The following is a 23,608-nucleotide window of genomic DNA, read 5'->3' as shown; positions in this document are numbered from 1 at the left end:
TTTAACTTGACACAGTGACCTGAACATTTTATGTTTATGACACAACACACCCGAGACGCGACACTAGCATGTCTGACGCAGGGTGTGGCTGGACTTCCAAAATTTTTAAAACTTATTTATAAGTACTACCTCACTAATTAATTTCTTGTAGAGAGATTTAATTGTGATGTCGATATATTCTGTACATTTTGTGGTCTGCAGGCGGAAACATTTTTTCATTTATTTTGGAGTTGTCCCTACTCGACTTGTTTTTGGTCTGATTTCTGCAAGATTGTTAGAGATCATATTATTCCCAGCTTTCAACATTGTTTTGAAAATGTTTTATTCTGGGCTTTGTCTCTTTGTGAGTAATATTATTGTTGGCAAAGTTTAGTATTCATAAATGTAAGTATGGTGGTTATAAACCAGTTAGTTTTAATTTTTCATTCAGAGGTTCAGCAACACCTAAGAACAATTTCCAATTTGAGTAACAAGAAATAAGTAAAGTATATTGAAATATGTAAACAATTTAATATTTTTATTAAACTGTTTATTTATTTATTTTCCTTTTTGTTGTTGTTAGTTTTAATATACCTCTTGGCTCTAGATGTAAAAGTTTTGTAAGCATTAATAAAAAAATTAAACAAATGTCTGACGCAGGTGTAGATTGACGGGTTCTTAAACAAGCCGTCATAATAAATCTCCAACTGATTGACAAATTCACTTGTGTAATGGATTGCTGTGAACTGTGTGCCAATGATTGACTTATGATCAATAATATGGTAGTAAACAATACATTGTATTCTAAAGCCACTTTTTGTATTGTCTTATTAATGATTAACTCTTCTGCCACAAGAATGTAATGCATTTTAATTATCTGAATATTCTGTATTTATATATATATATATATATATATCATTTATTTAATATTTAAATACAACTATGTATCATTATTTCATCATTATATATTGAGTTATTAACTGAAAGAGCCACTTAGTGTTCGCGTCTTTTTCAAGATGCCGTTCCGTACGTGTTCATTGTGTGAGGGACCTATCCCATCATCAGATCAGCATGAGAGCAGCCATGTCCATGCAGAAACAGCTCTCAAAGAGACAGACTGCCCTCACTGTGAGGCCATGAATCTCAAGATGCTTTGCTTTTGCAAATCACCCTCATTCTGAGGGACAATTCAGCATCCTGCACCCTCCCACCCACCTATTCTGTGACTCCCGAGGGATCACACGAGGAAGCATGGTGGGGCCTCAAATTGCCCTCTGTTCTATTACGTGGACGTGTGGCTACCACTCCGGTTCAACTGTGTTCTGTCTTCCGAAGTTATGCTGGTGTTACAAGCCGAAATATACAATCTTCTCTCAAAGAACGCGAAAGAGGTTATAAATTCTTTGAACATTCGTACATATGTAAATATACAAGTTTTTATATATACATATGCTTAGAATGTCCCTAAACATGACAGATATCACTGAAATAGTTTTCCTAAGAAATCACAATTGTCTCTGTGACAGCCCTCGAATCTGTGAACAGCAAACAGCTTTTTTAGCCAATCTGAAAATTTGCCAGTAAGAAATGCTACCTGTACTTGGTACTCGATAAAACAGACATATTAAGGTAGCTCTATCAAGCCCATTGATAAACTACTAAAGTTTCTTACTGCCACAATTGCAATGCATTAGCAAAGCGGTTAGCACGGTGTTGGCATACTTGCATTAAGTTTGTTTCTGGCCTTCAAATGTAATGCTTCCTCTCAGGTTCAAGTATAGGACACTAATAAGAGAACACACACAAACGCATACCCCAACAGGCTTAAAGAGCAACATGCAGGTTGAATTTATAACTGAATTAATACTTTATATTGTCTGCAGAGGTCTTTTAAAAACACATATGTAGAAATTACTAATGAAATCTCATTTGATGTAGAGATTTTGATGAAAATGTGCTAGGCTCTGGAATACGCCTTTCCCGCTATCAACGCGTCATATGACGTAGGGCGAGGCAAACAAAAGAGCTCGCGGTCAGCTCTCATTGTGGGTGTTGATGTAGTTAGAGCAGTACAGAAAGATTTAGAGAAGCCATAATGGTAAATTATTGTGTTTGTGCTGGTTGCACGAATTCCAGCCTGTCAGGACATCGTGTCCATCATTTTCCTTCTAGAAAAAACAAGGCTTTTCGGTCTTGAGTGCGTTTTGTGCAGGTGAAGAGAGCAGACTTCACTGCCGCGTCTGTTACCACACACTCGGTCGTTTGTGGCGCATATTTCACTCTGGAGAATTATCGACCTGGAGATTTGTTGGAGTCTCGGATGGGATTTCAGAGTAAGGACCACGTGACGCTGATTACTGATGCTGTTCCCTCGGTGCACTCGATGGAATCAAGTCCACCGTCAAAATGTACACCGGATTTTGGCGCGGGCTGGACTGGAGGACAAAGTGCTAACGTTAGCAGACATTCTGTGCAACGAAAACGAGGACTTAGCAGAGTAAGTCTTACTTTTAATTATTTTAACTCTTAATTTGCTCATAATTATAGGCCTGTGGGCCATCATAGGCATGTTCGGTCCACACCGGAGAACTTCGGTTTCTTCATTCGCATCCATTGTAACCTGAGCTTGAACTTGACCAGACTCCTCAGCCCATCGTCACTTCCGGTTAGTGCTTTATAGACGCGGAAGTTATTTTATCACAATTTATCTCAAAATATCGTTAATGGCTAAATATATATTACTCCAGTTCAGAAAATCTAGTTGTTTTATCATCAACATACACTATGCTATATAGGGGTGTCCAACCTGCATGTTGCTCTTTAAGATACTGTAAACCCTGTTGCCATTGTGCCCCAGTCAGACACACACAGTTTAATCCTACAGTCTGGACCAAAAAACCTTTTGTTTCTATTGTTAAGAAGATGAACAAGCATTTCAGAAAGAGCACTGCCAAAATATTTATTTAAATACAATCCATTCAATACTGCTAAGATGTGAATATGGACCACCAAACTTTAGATTTATATTTTATGTATGTAAAAATATCTTGCTATTCATTCATCATTTTGATTACAAATAAAAAAAAACAGCACTCCAGGAAAAAAGTACTCCCCAAATCAAACATGAGATTTAATATCTCAAATGTTCTACTACAGCACATTAAATTTGATTAAACTGAGAACAAATGGAGACTGAGTTGAATTCTGAATTACAAAATGCATTTTGCATTACAAAACAAATTTTAGAATGCAGCTGTGACAGGGAGGAGGACGGAGGAGCCTGGCCGCCTGGAATCGGTTACCGCTGCCAGGAGTGGAAACCCCTACTGTCCACCAAAAATGCGGAGGGGCATTCCGTCCGCCAGGGGCTGGAGGTCTGCCTCTGATCCATCTGGGGAGATGCTGCTGTCATCCATTAGAGGGTGGAGGATTGGCTGAGGACCAAGCTACGGCGTATCGGAGAACCGGCAAGTAAGTGTTTTTTTTTTCTCTTTCTCTCCACTCTCTCTTCCACTGCTGCTCCGTGTTAGCCTTTCCCTCTCTTTTTAAAAAAGTTTTATTATTTATTATTTGGGATCGCCGTTACAGTGTGTAGGTGCCACACTTTTTTTGTTTCCCTCCCCTTGTCCCCTCCCTCATCCAGGTAGATGGGGATGACCTGCCAGTAGACGGTGTGGAAGGCATGCCCTTCGGAAAAGAGGTGGGGGGGGGGTGTACGTCATGTACGAGAGAGCGAGGGAGGAATGTGACAGGGCGGAGGGCGGGGCAGGTCGTGATTGCGCACATCCGGCCCCTTATCAGGCTAATCAAGCCTCAGAGAGGGATAAAGACCGACTGGAAGCTGCAATGCGACAGAGAGAGAGATTTACGGACAGCTGCCCGACACCTTTGTGTGTTTGTCTTTTTGGTAATGAAGTTCTTCATTAAAATATTATTTATATTCTCAAGCCGGTTCTCGCCTCCTCCTTGACATTAATCCCTTTTCAGCAACAAGGCACAAAATTGAGCTAGATGAGTTTGCGTTCACATACTTACACAGAATATATATTTGGGCTTTTGGAAATAGTTTGAAACAAAGTTGATAAGTCAAGTCAATTTTATTTGTATAGCGCCTTTCACAACACACATCGTTTCAAAGCAGCTTTACAGAATACCAGATACCCAATTGAAACAACTGAGAACACAATTAAGTCTCCTACACTATAAAAGAGCAAACTCTAAGCAATATAATTTTCCTCCTGGTCAGTTCTACTCTCAAAGGTCAATGTTTTCCTCTGAAATAACAACCTGTCCTTAAAGACTGAACCAATTATCTTTGTTTGGGTTGATTACAGAGTCAGAGCCGGAATAGTAATTCTGTTGGCGGTGGCGTGGAATGATTAGGCCACAGTATCCTTGGCCTGGACATGGGTGAGAAGGAATATCAGTAATGAATTTGTTATTTGTGAGCATGAGACTCCCCTGTCCCTCATTATTCAGGCTGGGATAGATATGCATTGGCTTTCTTCAGTAATTAATGACTCTCTGGAGCTGTTTTATAAAGCATATTACCTGTTAAAGACAGAGCAAGTGGACAGCAAAGCAATTTTAAACACTTGTTCTAATACAGAAAGTATTGCATGACTTGCTTATAGGAATTGTTTAAGAGACACTCAATTAAAACTGAAAGTTTGGAGTTTGGCGTTAGCATGTTGCTAAGATAACGACGTAATATTCTTAAAAGCAAAACATATTGTGTAGACAATTTTTAAAGGTTCAGGTTCAATTCTGGCTTGTGTCACAAACCAATCTCTCTTTCCTTCATTTCCTGTCCTTTCTGTACAATCTATGATTTAAAAGTGGCAAAAGTCCAAAAATAAATCACAATTATATAAAAGGTAACTGCTGATGTCACTGCTAGCAGCTTTCACCATAAGTGCAAATAGAGGAAACAATACATTTTGTCCCACAGTAACACTCACAGTAGATCAATGTTGGAGTTTAATTAACATTTCAGCAACTACGTGTGATGTCTTTAATATATAATAAACCCGGTAATAAATGTTGTGCACAAAAGGGAAAAAAAACACTCATCAGTCTCTCAGAAGGGGGTAAAAATAAACCTTTGATGTGTCTTCTCTATTTAGAAATCTGTTTGTGTCTTTGTCAAATCACCTCAGTGATTCACATTTTTTGTCACAGCATGTGGCCTGTTTTGTACCAGCATCACAATCGAGATGTTTTTGTCCTTCTCAGAACGTCACCTCATGCAGGAACGCCGCAAGAACAACTGCAACTCTTCCCCAAAACATGAGGATTTGTGACTACCAATTACCTCTTTGTTTAATTTGTGAATTTCAATGGAAAAAAGCAGCAGGGGCTGCAGCAGAATTGAACAAGTGAGATTTGCCGGTCTTAAACAAGAGAAAACAGACACATCATTTTCTTTTGACAGAGGAAAGACTCAATGAAATCACAACACATTCACTTCACCGATATCAGCAGGGCTCCTGCGATGCAAGCTCGCTGATTTCCAAAGCTTAATCAACCCTGAGGTCATATTAATAGGGAATCAAAAGAAACTCAAGGCTAGGCAAAGTAACAGTGACAGTGAATGCATTATATTTAAGTGCTTTACATTCAAGTGCCATCAAATTTAAGTGCCATGCTCAAGGGTATATTGGTGATATTGCTGTGTTTATTATCCAAGTTCATAAACCACCTCTTTCTGCAAAAATACCTTAAACTTTATGTCCATGTACACACTGCAAAGTTTTGGGAGTGACAAATGCATTTAAATGCATGAGTGCATCCCCTAAATTATAGTTTTGTGACTGTATGGAATACAGGGTCACTCCCAAACCTGTGATGGTTTAAATTTGCAAAGTTTTGGCATCTCACATTGCTAAACAATAAATAAATATAATAAAACTATGCCAACAACTTAAAATGTTTGGGTTATAGCTATTTTTGGGATTACTGCGAACGTAGAATACTCATTTTGCGTAAGCACCGTCCAACAGTTCAGCGTTCTGATACTTGCTTGAACCGTCGGATCCTGCTGGAAGCGATGACAGTGGGGGAGCGGAGCTTACCCCTGCTCAGGACAGGACCTAAACTGGTGGTGATGGGGTGGAGTGGGGTGAAAACAACAGAAGTATGCCAACAATGAGGAACACATGAGTGGCCTTATAAAGGAGAGGCTGTGTTGTGATTGGATGAGATGCCTGATAGATCTTCCTGCTAGAACTACGCTTATGCTTACATATCTGGATCATAAATTGTGAGTTTCCACTGGTGTGGTTCGCTGTTGCATACTCTAGTTCAGACAACAGCTTTTACCAACTAAACAAACCAAACTCTGTCATCAAATGGACTCGGGTCTACACCAAATGCTCTAGAGTGAAAGAAACCTTAGTCTTTGAAATCAAAGCTTTGTGGCTTTTAGTGCACGTCTGTTAGCTTTGAGACCATCAGTAGGCTAGTATACTCCTAAAATTTGAAGAAGAAAAAAAAACTGTAAAAATACACAAACTTTAGGCTGAAACTATGCGCAATGGGTTCGCTGTTGAATATGGTAGTTCAAACAGCTACTTTCAGACAAACCATACTGTGATGTCAAATGAATGTCTACACCAAACTCTCTAGTTAGAAAATGCCCTTCATCTTTAGGACCCTATGAAATCAAAGTTTTGTTGATGTTTTTTTACTTCTGGAAAAAAAATTACTCATATTGCACTAAGGGGCATATACCAACTTTTGTTGCAACATGATCACATGTGAAATCGACATGTTGTTTCCGAGAGTTCCAGTACCCTAGGATCGGCCACATTATGGATTATTTGGATTGGGGTTCAGTTCATAAAATATGCATTCCTTTTCCCTGTATTACAGCTTGAACAGCTTAAAACAATTCTCTTCTCTTCAACTTGCTTCACGACTTGAGTAAAACGCTCTCTAGAATGAGAAAGTCCTCAATACCACCTGCCTCGACTATCAATAGTAAGTAGCAAATCATAGTCCGCACCTGCGATTTAAACTAAAGGCTATTTAAAAGAAAATGTAAAAGCCCTAAAATATGCCATGCTGATATTTAGATACTTATTATTCCGATAGGAAATAAGTCAACTTGGGGAAAAAATGGCATCAGGGCATTTCATTAGGTCTTCAACTGCTCGACTTAAAAGCAGCCCTGAATAAAGAGCCCTCACACAGACTGTCCACAAAGCCACTGCTGAGTCATAGTCTTACGAAATCTGCTTCATTACTTAACATTTATCGAGTTCTGGCATGTGAAGGTCTATAGGCCTGTGTCCCACTAGGGTCTTTGTGCTGCAGGCATGCAGATCAGTGAGTGTGTCAATGTTGTGTAGGTCTTTGGAAATACTGGGAGGTAGAATACGGATACTACAGATGTCTTTTTCACACTCAGTGTACAGAACACTGCTGAAAAGACCAATATAGTTGGTTACCATAATATATTGTAGTTTGGCTGCTGCTATGCAAAAATATAAGTATTTTGTCTTATTTCCCAGTAAAGAAATATCTCTACACCCTTTAAATCAAAAATGTAATATTAAGATGGCAGAATGGCAGAGAATAAGTCTTGTTTTCAGATAAATGTAACAAACTTTGGCGGGGTTTATGCTTAAAACTAATTTTAATAGATTTTAATAGATTTGCCACTGGGGTAAGAGAAATGAACTTGTTTTCCCTTTTAATCTAGTTTTTTTTTTTCTTATCCCACAGCATATGATCACTTAGTGTGATACTGTATGCTCAATGATGGCTGATCAATTGCTTTTGTGATGAGACTTTGGCCAGGTCCACACTAAAACCTTTGGTCTTTCATCCGCAATAAGATTGAATGTTTTAAACCAGCAAAATCTGAGTTTCTCACTCTCCCAAGAGGATACATTTGAAAACACCATCTTCACATTGTAGTGTGGACAGGGGAAAAAGAGATATCCAAAAACGATAGTGTATTTGTCATGCGATCCTTTCAACCCAAAACAATCAAGATGGCGGACCATGTTGTAGTGGTGTTGTTGTGCCTTCTATCCACTTAGATAATGTTGTTAAATATACTATAAATGTTCCTTTGTGAAACATTCACATTGCATTCCTTCAAAAGTGACATGAAGTTTACCAAGAAGGGCTGTACGGCGGCGGAACATGAGGATAACATGAGGATTGTGGTTCACTCAGGGTCCACGTTTCTTTTTTATTTTGCATGCACAGCAAGGGGATTTATGTGTATTCAGACTTTTCAGAATTAAAATGGATTTAGCCTTAGCCTCAGATGAAGTTCTGACAGTGTCAGAAATGTAACATTTAAAATGTTGTGTGAAAATTAAGATATCAGAATAGATGTGGTGTTGACTTAAAATGACCAGTCAAGTCAAGTCATTTTTTTTTGTATAGCGCTTTTCACAACACACATCCTTTCAAAGCAGCTTTACAGAAAATCATGCATTAACAGAAAATGAAACTGTAATATCTATAAAGCCTTAGAGTCATCATTGTGTAGTTTCATTAAATATGTTTGTAACTTTTGTATAAAAATAAAGAATTAAATAATAATTGTAATTGTAACCCCAGTGAGCAAGCCGAAGGCGACTGTGGCAAGGAACACAAAACTCCAGAAGATATTGGATAATGGATAAAAATAACCTTGGGGGAAACCAGACTCACTGCTGGGGCCAGTTTCCCTCTGGCTAACATCATGAATATAATGCCAATATTATTTATTTATGTGCAGTGCAAGTCATGGTTTAAAATGAGTAAACTATTTAAGTGTAGCCGGGTGGTATTTGAACTTATAAGAAAGAAAGCGAGTACTTCCCCTTTTAGAAAAGCGGTCCCTGTTGATGACGTGTTAATAGCGCGATACAGAGAAAGACAGCTAAAGCAGTGCATGAGAGACTAGTTCAGTTGTGTGTCGAGTGATTATCATCCTTGATTTAATCGATGTTCTAGGTGAGTAAAGATAATAATCATCATTTGATCTGGTGTAATAGGCTGTGTTCGTTTTATCCGGTGTGTATAATGTGTATTTTGTGGTTAGAGTTCGAGATGACCGGATATATTTGATCGATGCACGTGACCAGCATTACGAAGTCTTTATAAAAGAGTTCGGTAAGTTGTTGATGTAGTGTGTATGAGCTAAACAAATGTGGATGAGGAGCATTATCATGTGTATGTTATCTTAGATTTTCGTGAAATGGAGCTTGAATGCCCATGATGAAAATGCTGACATGTGGTTTTGTGTTTGTGTAGGGTGCCACTACCGTGTTTGTCTGCTTTCAAAGTGTATTGTTTCACCCCGAAAGTGTGCCCTAACATGTGTAATAATTTGTAATTCAAGAAATTGACACTTTATAAGGCTTTACTGGTATTTCTGTAAAGATATTGTCTTGTTAACTATTCAGTTTGAGTTCCTACACTGAATAGTGTAATCTAGGTTGGGTGATACTAAATTATCACCCGTAATTTGTTTAACCATTCAGTTCAGAGCATTGAAGGTCTTAAAGGAAATTTAAACAATTGACTGAATTAATAGAAAATAATAAAGCCTTTCTAAAACGTGGTTCAGTGTCAATATATTTACTTTGTTAACTGGCAACAAAATTTGGTACCAGAAGTGGGGTCCTTTTATAAATCGATTTGCCAGTGTCAGTTAAGTGTTAGTGGCACACGGGTGAGCAAACACGGTAGTGGTGAAGAGAAGCATCTTGCATAGGAGGAGCCAGCGATCACCGGACGGAGTGTTCGACGCAGAATAGTGACGGGTCGTGGGAATTGGCCAGGTCGTGACGGAGCAGACGGAGTGGTGACGTGCGTTTCCCTTGGATTTCTGAAGTAGGCACGGACGGACCCTTTTAGTTACCACGCTCAAGACTTTGACTGTCAACATGTCTGACCATTCAGATGGTGAAGAGGACGACATTCGCCTAAGGTTAAGAGAACTGAGTCAAAAGCACGATGAAGCAATGGCCACACTTGAGTCTTTGAAGGGTGGGCTTAATAAGACTTACGTGTATGTGCCTCGAGAACGTCACATCAGCCCATTCACAGGGGACATTGAAAAAGATGGGAAAACAGTAGATGAGTTTGTAGATGAGGTTGGGCGTGCTTTAAGAGCCAGAAACTTGACACCAAATGATGAGTGTGATTTTGTTACGTCGTTGCTGCGAGGTGCTGCATTAGAAGAGGTTCGACTGCGATGCGATGTAGACACAGATGCAGCCACTGATATGCTTACTTACCTTAGAGAGGCTTTCACTGATAGGCGTAGCAGTGCCCAGCTCCTCCAGGACTTTTATAGTCGTAAGCAGAAAGAGGGGGAGGATGTTCGTGATTTCTCTCATGCACTCGCTCAAGCTCTCAGTCAGATTACTAAGCGTGCACCAGAGGCCGTGGGAGATGAAAAGACGATGTTAAGAGACCAGTTTGTAGAGGGCATCCGAGACCCCGCACTTAGACGGGAACTGCGACGGTATGTAAGAGACAAGCCTGGGTCTTCTATGGTGGAAGTGAGGGAGGAAGCTTATCTATGGGGTTGGGAGGAGCAGTCTGGGAGGGTTCGGACCACTAAAAGTCGAAGTGGTACTTATGGCTCCTACCGTGAAAGTGCACACTGTGCAGAAGTGAAAGCCATGGGCCATAACCCAGTCACTTTATCCAAAGTAATGGATGTAGTCACTGAACAGGGCAGGCAGATCCTTGAGCTTACACAGGCCGTTAATAGTTTGATGACACAACAACAGGGGCTGGGGGCCTGCGGCATAACCCACGAACCCAGTTACGATTCACTGAGGATGGTAAGCCCATATGCCTGAAATGTCAACAAGCCGGACATATTGCAGAAATTGTCCCCAGAAACAAAACTCTAAGAAACCTGCATCCCGTCCCATGGAGTCGGGAAATGTGACGCCCGGGTTGCTGTGAGTCAAGCAATCCGGGCCAACCTGTAGACTCAAGTCAAGAAGAACTGTTGAAGCGGGCAGTGGGGACATGTCCTCAAGTAGATATTAAGGTTCTGGGCGTAGAAGTATCCTGTCTCCTGGACACAGGCAGCCAAGTGAGTACGATATCTGAAAGTTTCTTTCGACAGCATTTGGGGGTGATGATGAAGACATGCTTTCGACTGCTGGATGGCTCAAGCTTACTGCCGCAAATGGGCTGGACATCCCGTACTTAGGATATCTCGAGTTAGAGGTAGAGACGATGGGCAGGAAAATTCCAAATTGCGGTTTCTTAGTAGTAAAGGATCCTCCGCTCTCCTCAAAAGTTGTTTCCTGTATTGTGGGGATGAACATCATTAGTCAGTGCCGGCAGATAGTGCAGTCTGAATTCGAGGCTCCATTGGAAGGGGGGCTAGAGACTGATTGGAGGAACGTGTTCCAGCAAGCACAGACCTGTGATGTTCCTAAGAGTCGGGTGGCCCGTTTAGCAGGGAGAAGTATGGTGCATGTGCCAGCGGGCTCTATATCGACAGTAATGGCAAAAGGTTGGTCGGTGAGTGCGAAAGGTGAAAGCGAGTGGCTGTTAGAGCCAGCACATTTAGCGTTGCCAGGAGGTGTGCTGGTTATGCCGACTGTGTTAAGCTCACGCCATTACGAGGGCTCAGTCCAAGTTATTAACCTGTCTGGTGAAGATGTGTGGTTGCACCCTAGGACTCGCGATTGGAGTTTTGTCGAAAGTGAATTTAGTGGATAATGACCCAGGACACGAGGTAACATTCCAACGGATTTCTGCGAATGCAGAAGAGATCTCCATGGGGGCTAAATCACCATCAAGACAAGAGCAGTGGTCTAAAGTGATATCCCAGCTGGACATTGGAGGTACGGTGGAGCAGCAAGCTGAGTTGAAAGCATTACTCGCCGAATATGCCGATGTGTTTGCCATAGGGGATGAGGAGCTCGGATTTACAGACAGAGTACAACATGAGATTAACCTGGTGGATGATGTACCGATCAACCTGCCATATCGCAGAGTTCCGCCAAACCAGTACAAAGAGGTCAGGGAACACATAGCGCAGCTATTAAGAAAGGGTGTTATCCAGGAGAGTTCAAGCGCCTATGCATCTCCAGTGGTGCTGGTGAGAAAGACCGACGGTAGTATTAGGTTGTGCGTGGACTACCGCAAGCTAAATCTGAAAACCAAACGGGATGCTTTCCCACTGCCACGAGTGGATGAGAGTTTCGATGTGTTAAGAGGTGCCCAGTTTTTCTCAAGCATCGACCTGGCCAGTGGGTATCACCAGGTGGCTGTTGCAGAAAAGGATCGGCCTAAGACAGCCTTTACCACACCATTTGGGCTGTACGAACATCTGAGAATGCCGATGGGGGTGTGCAATGGGCCCGCCACTTTCCAAAGATTAATGCAAACCACCATGAGTGATCTAATTTTTCAGATTATGCTCGTATATTTGGACGACATCTTGGTGTTCTCAAAAACGTTTCCGAGCATTTGGAGAGGTTGCGGACTGTGTTGTTAAGGCTGCAGGAGACCGGACTTAAAGTCAAAGTAGGGAAATGTCACTTCCTACAGTCTACAGTGACGTTTTTGGGACATCAGATATCCCCTGAGGGTATAGCCACCGACCCTAACAAGATCTCTGCTGTGAAGCAGTGGGCGGTACCTACTACTCTGAAAGCTCTGAGGTCATTCCTCGGTTTCTGCGGGTACTACAGGAGATTTGTCCCTGGCTTCTCAAAAATCGCAGGGCCGCTGCATGATTTAGTCAACCAGTGTCTAAACGAGGGACCTCCGGCAAAAGTTAATCAAAAGGTTATCAATGGTTGGAGTCCTGAGTGTCAGGCATCCTTTGATGTTTTGAAGGAGAAACTAACTAGTGCGCCCGTGCTCGGATTTGCTGATTTCTCTGCCCCATTTATCCTTGAGACTGACGCAAGCAATCAGGGCTTAGGAGCCGTTCTTCTACAGCAGCAAGAGGGAAAGAAAAGAGTGATCTCTTATGCAAGCCGAAGATTGCGGAATGCTGAAAGGAATGACAAAAATTATAGCAGCATGAAGTTGGAGCTGCTGAGTCTCAAGTGGGCAGTAACTGACAAATTCAGGGGCTACTTGCTGGGTTCTAAATTTACCGTGATCACGGATAATAATCCACTATGTCACCTAAACACTGCCAAATTAGGAGCCCTAGAACAGAGATGGGTGGCACAGTTAGCGGCATTTGACTTTGATGTCCAATACCGACCTGGTCGGTGTAATCAAGCCGCGGATGCATTGTCTAGGCAGCCCTTGGCAGGGGAGCCCGTGGTAGACAAGGAAGATGCCGAGTATGATGACTGTGTGACTATTTGTAGCCTGGCACAACGTGGGACTGCTCTGAACGTTGAATTGATTCAAGCTGGAATAGAGAGGTACGAGGTCCATCAAATGCGCGCCGTGGAAACGCGTGTGCTGGCGAGCACTGAGGAAAAGGGGAGTACTGCTATTTGGCCTGGTTATTCTAAAGAGCAGTTGGCCACGTTTCAGACTCAAGATCCAGTGCTGAAGGAGTTCAGGATCTTTTGGGACCAGAAACGTAAACCTGCAGGCTTGGAAGTTAAAACCCTATCAAAATCCGTACGATCATTACTGAAGCAGTGGAGCCGACTAAGGGAAAAGGTGGGATTGTTGTACCGTGTTGTGGAGGATGTGCGTCATGGAGAGTGCTTCCAACTGGTAGTCCCCACCTGCTTGAAAACCCAGGTGCTTGAGGCCGTGCATGCTGGTATGGGGCATCAGGGAATTGAAAGGACACTGCAACTGCTGAGGCCAAGATGTTACTGGGTGGGAATGTATGGGGATGTTGAGCAGTGGATAAAGAACTGTCAGCTTGTGTTCTCACTAAAATGCCTCAGCCTAAAGTACACCCACCCATGAAATCATTCCTTGCTAGCCGACCTTTAGAGGTGGTGGCCGTAGATTTCACTTTATTGGAGCCAGCCACTGATGGAAGGGAGAACGTCTTAGTTGTCACTGATGTGTTCACGAAGTTCACGCAAGCTTTCGTAACGCGGGACCAGAAAGCTGACACCACAGCTAAAGTTCTCCTGAGGGAGTGGTTCATGAAATTCGGAGTCCCAGAACGGCTACATGCAGACCAGGGGCGCAATTTTGAAAGCGAGGTAATCGCAGAATTGTGCAAGCTGTATGGGGTTAAGAAAAGCCGTACCACTCCCTATCATCCGACTGGAAACGCCCAGTGCGAGCGTTTTAATCGCACTCTACATGAGCTGCTGCGAACACTTCCTCCTGAGACCAAAAGACGGTGGCCTGAACATCTAGCCGAGCTGGTCTATGCGTATAATGTTACCCCGCATTCGACAACAGGGTATTCTCCTTTCTATCTGTTGTTCGGTGTGGAGCCTCATTTGCCTGTGGATGCACTTGTGGGACGAGAATCAGGGGCAAAACCTACTCATGACTGGTTAGTGGTGCATCAGAGACGGCTGAAGGAGGCTCATGAACGTGCCAAGGTCTATGCTGAGAAAAAAGCAGCAGAGCGAATTAAGCATTCTCAGGATAAAGTGTATTGTCCATCCATTGAGGTTGGCCAGATCGTATACCTGAGGAATCGACCCCTGGGAAGGAATAAAATCCAGGACGCTTGGCATTCGACCCAATACCGGGTGATAGAGATTCAAGGGACCACTTATACGGTGGAGCCTGTGGAGGGAGGGCCCATCAAAAGAGTGAATCGGGTGGATCTCAGACCTTGTGTGCATGTCTCTACTCCAGTGGCCCGCAAGGGGAATGTTGAGCCTAATGTGGAAGTGGATGAGGCTTCAACAGGGGATGTGGATGATGAGAGTTTAGAGGAGGGTGTAGTGCTTTTGGAATGTACTGGCCCAAGTGTGGTTGAAAGTCTGGTACGGACTGAAACTGAAGCTGAAAATGAGGTGAAAGCTCCAGAGGTTTCTTCATGTGATCCCGAGGTTCCGGCTGGAATAGAACTTGGGGAAGGGTTTCAGGAGGAAGATGGGGTTTCTAGTTTGCCCACACTTCGAAGGAGTACCAGATCTAATGTGGGTCAACATTCAAATCTACACCATGAGCCTAGATCAGCCCTAAATCATAATGCTGTTTCTCAAATGATAGCTAATCTGGGTACCATATTCTTCCGAGAAGCAGTTAAAGAGCTGAGACAGTCTTACGCTGTCACCGAGGGCGTTGACATGTCAGCAGGGGAGAATGTAGCCGGGTGGTATTTGAACTTATAAGAAAGAAAGCGAGTACTTCCCTTTTAGAAAAGCGGTCCCTGTTGATGACGTGTTAATAGCGCGATACAGAGAAAGACAGCTAAAGCAGTGCATGAGAGACTAGTTCAGTTGTGTGTCGAGTGATTATCATCCTTGATTTAATCGATGTTCTAGGTGAGTAAAGATAATAATCATCATTTGATCTGGTGTAATAGGCTGTGTTCGTTTTATCCGGTGTGTATAATGTGTATTTTGTGGTTAGAGTTCGAGATGACCGGATATATTTGATCGATGCACGTGACCAGCATTACGAAGTCTTTATAAAAGAGTTCGGTAAGTTGTTGATGTAGTGTGTATGAGCTAAACAAATGTGGATGAGGAGCATTATCATGTGTATGTTATCTTAGATTTTCGTGAAATGGAGCTTGAATGCCCATGATGAAAATGCTGACATGTGGTTTTGTGTTTGTGTAGGGTGCCACTACTGCTCGTGTTTGTCTGCTTTCAAAGTGTATTGTTTCACCCCGAAAGTGTGCCCTAACATGTGTAATAATTTGTAATTCAAGAAATTGACACTTTATAAGGCTTTACTGGTATTTCTGTAAAGATATTGTCTTGTTAACTATTCAGTTTGAGTTCCTACACTGAATAGTGTAATCTAGGTTGGGTGATACTAAATTATCACCCGTAATTTGTTTAACCATTCAGTTCAGAGCATTGAAGGTCTTAAAGGAAATTTAAACAATTGACTGAATTAATAGAAAATAATAAAGCCTTTCTAAAACGTGGTTCAGTGTCAATATATTTACTTTGTTAACTGGCAACATAAGTTTTAAGGTCCAGTGTTTAAACAAGCTTTTGTTTGAACTGTAAGATTAATGACTAATGTCTTTGAAATCCATCCTGCATTAACTGCAAATATTTACATAGATGCATGCGACTTTGTTAGTTGGCTGATGAAGGGTTTTGTTGGCAATTAATTGATAGTCTATGCATTCCATTTCAGGAGTATAGTCCATCATTAGACCGAGGTGATGCAGGCAGAGATGTGCATCGCAGTTCAACCGGCCAGTCATTTCAGTGAGGTCTATACTAAGTCCAAGGCAGTGGCATATGAAGTATCCCATGTCTTATGGTTGAAGTTGGTATCAGTTCATCCTATGAAGTTTATTGTAATAGACAGAATTGATGCCTGGCTGGCACTGGCTGCATTTAGTCAACATTCAGAGACACATAGCAGTGGAGTCCGACAATAAGCAGGAACAGAGCTGGATCTGGCCAGATCTGGTGACCTTGGGAAAGGAATCCAGAGGTTGAGAGAGGGATACAAATAGAATAATATTAGTTTAGATGCCATTAAATTCTTTGCAGAGTTATAGATCATGATAAATGTTTCCGGTTCCGGCAGACCTAACTAAAGCAGTCTAACTGTGAGTTGATGGATAAATTAGGTGTATGCCTTGCTAAATAGACGAGTCTTTAGTCTAGACTTAAACTCAGAGTGAGTGTGTCGGCATCCTGTACAGTGTGAAGGAGACTATTCCATAGTTCAAAATAGGAAAGTGATCTACCTTTTAATATTCTAGGAACTATTAACAGGCCAGAATTTTGCGATCGTAATGAATGTGATGGAATATAGCATGGCAGACGGTCACTTAAGTACTGCGGAGCTATACCATTGAAAGTTTTGTATGTAGTTAACAAAAAATGAATATTAAATTTATCAGGTAGCCAATGCAACGATGATCAAATGGGGCTAATATTATCATATTTCTTGGATCTAGTCAGCACTCTGGCTGCTGCCTTTTAAACCAATTGAAGTTAATTTATTGAACTTGCTGGATACCTCCCAGTAATGCATTACAATAAACAAGTCTTGAGGTCACGAACGCATTAATTCATTTTTTCATTAGCCTATCACACCCAGGAATAGGTGCTCCACAGGTCGGGACTCCTGCGTGGACTCCTCCTGTGTGTATCTTCCACGGTACAGTCCCCTTGCAAGTGGACCCGCATCTCCCTTAGAGAGTTCCAGCTGACCTCCGGTCATCGTGCTGTTCCCAGGTTTGCAAGCATCACCTTGTTCCCCTGCTTAGGGTAACCAAAAGGATTCCGACAACTTTTTATGGGGCATTGGGTAAGGGTACGTGCAGTCTGACACAACTGGTCGCCTTTGCACGTGAAATACTTGCCCGCTCTTGTGTCAGCAGTACACGTACACGGCTCAGCGCATGGCGTGATTTGAATCGGACCCCTGTTGTCGCTTCTTCGACACAATGTCTAAGTGAGCGACAGACGGGGAACGTCTAGGTTACGGATGTAACCTCCGTTCCCTGATGGAGGGAACGAGACGATGTGTCCTCACGGCCACGATGCTGAGCCGAGCCACTGTAGTGGCCGGACCATTTCCAGCTCCTCTGAAAAATCCTGAATGAACTCAACGTATTTGCCCGGTTTTATGCCCGTATGTCCGGGAGCAGGGTATGCAAATACTGTCTGCCTAATTACCATTAGACTTTTTTCATAGATCAGAGGCATATTCAGCGCTCAAGAGAGACTCATTCCCTCCATCAGGGAACGGAAGTTACATCCATAACCTAGACGTTTTATAACTGCCATTTTAAAGTTTCTTAGGACATGTCCTAAAGATAGCAAGAGTTAATAATATTAAGAAGAGTTTCTGAGATTACAGGGAATACATGTCATTACTATTGTGCTGCGACAGAATATCTGGTTCAGTTGAGGCTTTAATCCTAACCAATTTAGCCACAATACTAAATAAACACCTAGGATTGTTGTGGTTATTTTCTATGAGTTTGCTCAAATATGCTGACCTGGTACCTGGTCTGTTTAGTGCTGGGGAAAAGACACAGTCTCTATATGCTATCTAGGTGATACAGTCTTGTAGGATCTTAAGGGTGGAATAATGATTAATTTCCACACTGAAGGACTTAAATCCAGGATCTACATGGATATTTACTTCCAAGTTGTTGGGGCTAAGGTACACACAAGCCAACAGTCACTACAGAAATTCGTCAGAGTCATACATTGGGGGACTCTGCTCTGCTGGCCCAAGGAGTCTAGCTAAGACATGCATCTGGCCAATATAACTGCCAAGGAACCAAGGGCAGATCTGTCCGAACACACCCTTAGGAAACCCCCTCAACTGGCAAGAGATAGATAAAGAACCGTCACCATGGAAAAACCCATGGAAAGATAAGACACTCATTTGTCCTTCGATTTAACCAATTTGACACTTAAAATTAGACATTTCCTGTGTGACATAATAAAGCTCTGTACAAACCTTACTGTCTTTGGAAGGATCCATTTGAACACTTTATAGGACATCTCATCTTAATCCATGAACATTTCACACAAAGTCACAGTACACCGTGTTCATTTAACCCTATAAAATGCACAGAATCTCCCTTTTTGTACCAAAATGTACACAATACCTCACCTTTCTAAATAATTCTGAAAATGATGTTGTTATGATCTGTGATCACCTTTCTAACTGACAAATTGATGACTATAATCTTTAATATTGTTTTATTCATGTTATCTTATTAGAATCGTAACCATTCATGACAAGCACATCATGTTTACAATCATTGACATTTTTTCAGAATTTCTGGAATGTTTATGTTAATACATTTTTTACATACGTGTATTCTGTTGTATCAGAGAAATATAAGATGTACGATTAAAATGTACTTTTTTGAGCTTGAAACAGGACAAAGGAACATTAACCCCCTTCAGAAGGAGGGACAGACAAATGACCACGTGACATAGCAAAAGACTCTTCTGATTGGCTAATCTTTGGATTACGGTCAACTTGAACAGTACAAAGTCTCCCCACCTCGAACAAATGCTCTCTTCATCCTCTACCCTCTTGCCCTTCTCTGGTTCTATTAACGTTCTGTACAATGTAGAGTCCAAGAAAGGAGAGTTTTGACTCACACATGCAGAAGGCCTTGCTTCAAAGCCTGCTTCATCATTCCCACAACAACCTGACAGCCATGATCTAACAGTCCTTAATGATCCAAAACCTTTACAGAACAACCAGAACTTTCTTCAATGAGCCAAAGAACCAAGCAATGCAAGGAAATGCAAGTACATCTCTAGACTTTTTCTTTAATATAATTTGAGTTACCCGATTGCAAGTCAAGTTAGACTGAATTAAGTATCAATGGTTCTCAAGACATTGTCTATAGACTCCATAAAGTTCATTTTCTCTGTACAAATCATTTCCATTCAAGTTACTCAAGTTACAGTTCACTCACAACCTGTTTTTCATGTTTGTCTACATGTGTATGTTAGTTTTATGTTAGATTAGCAATTAAGTACAACAATACAATGAGCGGTTGCATTACAATTTTAATTCAGACAAATAATCTAATTATAATGGTGGTTGAACGCGGATAATTCCATTATAAAATTCCTTGCATATTATGGTTAAGGTACGCGGACGCTTTAATCCATAAAGTGTGCATTTGTACTACCCAAATTCCTACAGTCACTATGTATTGTAGTTTAAGAGACCTGTGATGCATCGCAAAGCAGCTAGCAGACTTTTGGATAAGCTAGTTTGTCTGCTTCCTGACCTGGGTGCCAGTCAGTCAAATTCTGTCACTATTAAGTCTATGAGACAAATTACTAGAGAAGAGAGTGGCTCCTTCCCTGGAGGGATGGAGTCCATCTCTCTTTAGCAGGTCAGGTCTACCCCAAAAACTCTTCCAATTGTCTATAAATCCTATGCTATTCTCCGTACACCACTCAGACATCCATCCATTCAGTGACACTAATCTACTATAAACCTCATCACCACGACAGGCATGGAGTGGGCCAGAGCACATTACAGTGTTTGACATCGTTTTTGCAAGTTCACACACCTCTTTAACATTATCTTTTGTGACCTCCGACTAGACATCATAAGTGCCGAAATGAATAACAATTTTAGAAAATCTACATTTTGCATTAGCCAGCACTGATGTCAGATGCCTGAGCCTCTGAACTGCATTTAACAATAGTGGCTCGAGTCTCTAATTCCACATTCCTTACAATAGAATCTCCTATAACCAGGGCACTTTCAACATGAATCTCAGTTGGTGCATCACTGAGTAGGGAGAATCGAATGGACATTCGCTTTGCTGAGCGAGTATACCACCAAGACATCACCCAAACGCCCTGCTGCAAGGGCTCTACAGCCAGAACAAAAGTGTGTGTGTTGCTCGCTGTACTACCCGCATCCGAAACAGTATCTACCGGCTTCTCTTTCTCACTGACCTCCACTCGCATTAGGATGCATGTCTCTCTAACTCATTATTCTTCTCCGTCAGCCTGACAAATTCCTTTACATTTATCACATGTAAATCCCTCACTGCTGACAGAAGAAGCTATAGTAAACATGTGGCATGTAATGCAGGAAGCAATAACATGAGCGGATGCCATGACTTACCACAATTGTTTGTTGTTGTTGGTTGTTCCCGAGCGGCGAAGTTTGAGATCGATGTGAATCCCTCACGCAATTGTTTGTTGTTATAGTTGTTCTTGTAAGCGGTGCTTGGAGAATGATGCAGTAATCCGTGTAACACAGAGAAAATGGGTGCGCATGGTAAAATGCACACAGTTTAATCGCGATAAAAATAGAAAGTGGATGCAGGTGGAAAAATGCACGCAGTTGAATAGCGATAAGAGAATAATATGGAAAAAAACAGATGCATGCTGAAAAATGGCAGAGATTAAAGATTAAAATCTGAAAACAGATTGATAAGAGATGCTAAAAAAGTTAGCAGGCTACAAATACAGACTTGAGCTAGGCACCAGCAGCAACACTCCCAATCATGTCCAAAGTGTTAGCTAATATGTATAATCACACAGTCTATCATAAGTGACAGTTAATGTCACACAGTTTGTCTTGGCTTTTGCCCAAGTTCTCTAGTGATCTTGTTTTACAATCTGACAAGCAAGAATCGTAAAGGTCAGAACAAATATTGTACATCAGGCTTGACTGATGCAAGCTTGACCAACAAGCAAGACCTCCTTCTTGGTGAACAAATTTTGCTGGTCTAGCAGCTAACCAGCAATGGACCAGCACTAACCAGAAAAAAACAGGTAAGCATGGAAATGCATGCTAGTCTAAACTGGTCTTTTCACCAGGAAGGACATATGGACACACACACACACACACACACACACACACACACACACACACACACACACACACACACACACACACAATTTTCAGTCCAAATTAAATGTTGCTAGCACAGATGAAATGCACAGAAATGTAAAAAAAAAATCTATATACAAAACAGATGAAAACAGAGATGCTCTCAGGCTGAGCTTTAAGTGGCATTTGGAAATGGCAGTTTGTGTAATTTTTGTCAATCTCCCTCACACAGGGACACAATGGGCCCAATCAAACCACTCAATCCAGCCTAACCACCAGGCGAGCACTTATGGCTGTCAGTCACAGCATAGAATGGGAAATGGCTTTTTCCTGAGCTTTTGATGCTTCCCTTATAAGGTTCTTCTAGAAAACGGCAGAGCTCCAACATGGACGGAATCTGTTTCCTGTGCTAATCAAATCTCACAGATCATAATTAGCTTGCAGACAACTAAAATTAAGCACAATGTGAGGAGAACCACATAGGTGGTTCTGAGCCCAGGGGGTCATGCACCTGTTTTTGAGGAGGCACCAGTGGCAGACCTCAATATATTTTCAAAAATGTAGTAGTTCCTTATAATAAAATTAATATAATATGTTTATTAGGTTGATAGATGTGTTCGTCTAGTGGTCAAGCATGAAAGTGGACAAGGGTTCAAATCCCAATCTAGCACCGATTATTAATGTTTTGTTTTTTTAAACCACGAAAAATAACAAGTAAACTTGACAGCGAGTGATGACCATGCATTCCCGTTATGGAAAGTATAGTTACTTTAATAATATTTCCTTTTTCTGTTCTGGTGGAGAAAAGTCAGAAGAGTTCAGAGTGACATGAAAGTGAAGAAATGAACAATCTTCTGAAGATGCGACTCAAAAAACGTAGACGTGAATGGATTATTTTAGTTTCTGTGTTTTAAACAAACACTCTTTTTTACCAACAACAATGCAATTTTATTATAAAATATACAAATCTTTTTTGAAGTTTGAACAGCCATGACGTTTCTGCAAGCACCCAAGATTTGTCGAAGGCATGATGGAGATGGCGATGAGCAAAAATAGTGTGCAAAGCATCTCAAAATAATTTGTGGCACAGATGCAGTTACTCCCACTTTAATAATATTTACACTTACGGCTTCTCTTAGAAGATGAAAGGGAGCGCTCAGTCTGATTTCCATTTAAAGATTCAAATCCTCTTAAGCTTAATGTGGGATGCTGCGTTTCATTATTGAGCAGCTCTGAAATTGCTAAGTCTGGCCAGTTGTTTCCTGGGTATATCGACGTTTGTGATAATCTTATAAATGCAAGAAATTCCACTTAGTAAGCATGAGATAGATATATCTCAAGGCCATGAATCCAATTAAACATCTTCACATGTCAGTGCAGTCAGTGATTTGATGACGCTGTCAAAAGCCTACGGCTACAATTTCATCTGTTATTCTGCACATTAGACTACCTGAAATTAACAAAAAAGGACAGAAAACCCAAATAAACCGCGCTGCGGACGCAATTCTGTCTGAAAGGGTCAAAAGTCTAATGAATTTTGTGGAAGCAATCAAGCCAGAGCTCAAAAATTCTGTTTGAGGAGTGGCACTTTCACAGCATAACAAATTTTACATTAAACCAAAAAGGCTCACTTAGAATACGTATCATCTATTTTTCAAAAAATGAAAATGGTCATTGCCGCTCTACAGATACTGCCTGAGACCTATTAATGTTTTTTCCAATTTTAGTCATTTGGAACAGCATAAACAATTTGAAAATTCATATGCATTTCCGAGGATAGGACCACTCTGTCCATCAGCAGAGACGTGACTGACATTTTTTTCCAACAACTGTGACAAATTCTTGTCAATGGAAATACAGCAAGAACATGTTTTCATTAGAACTCTGTAAAGTAATGTTTTGCTGCAATGTTAAAATCTTATGAAAGTGCTCCGAAGCGCCATGCCTCTTCAAACTAAGGCGCGTGACCTTTATACTGTATCTCTGAAAATTTTAGGTAGAAAACAAAGTGATTGTCTAAAACTCTGTGGCACAAATCACCCATTCACATATCGAGTCATGCCTACCTCAGATTATTTGATTTAAACTAATATTTCTGTCATAATCTAGCCATTCTCATGTCGCTTAAAACGTATGACTATATTAGGACTATTAACAAAATATAGAAGCTGCTGTTTTCTACGAAAATGCCAATTTGTGTATGTTTTATTTAAAAAAAAATATATATATATATATATTTGTTTAGGATTACTTCCTCACAGTC

At 41.2% G+C, this 23,608-nt stretch overlaps 1 protein-coding gene across 4 annotated transcripts in view; it reads right to left on the bottom strand.

Moving 5' to 3' along the window:
* Positions 1–23,608, bottom strand: part of LOC127634255 (RNA-binding Raly-like protein) — a 173,686-nt gene that overhangs the window by 106,775 nt on the left and 43,303 nt on the right. The window contains exon 1 of one of the 4 annotated variants that reach the window (XM_052113713.1): positions 20,632–22,261. The exons of the other annotated variants lie outside the window; for them this stretch is intronic. The gene's annotated coding sequence lies outside the window, so the exon portion shown is untranslated. Of the gene's footprint in view, positions 1–20,631; positions 22,262–23,608 lie in introns of those variants that run through there. 4 annotated transcript variants of the gene reach the window in all.

Source organism: Xyrauchen texanus, chromosome 41 (assembly GCF_025860055.1).
Source record: "Xyrauchen texanus isolate HMW12.3.18 chromosome 41, RBS_HiC_50CHRs, whole genome shotgun sequence".
Taxonomy (NCBI): Eukaryota; Metazoa; Chordata; class Actinopteri; order Cypriniformes; family Catostomidae; genus Xyrauchen; species Xyrauchen texanus.
Note: the sequence above shows the minus strand (reverse complement) of the source record. Positions and strands in the feature narration are given on the sequence as shown.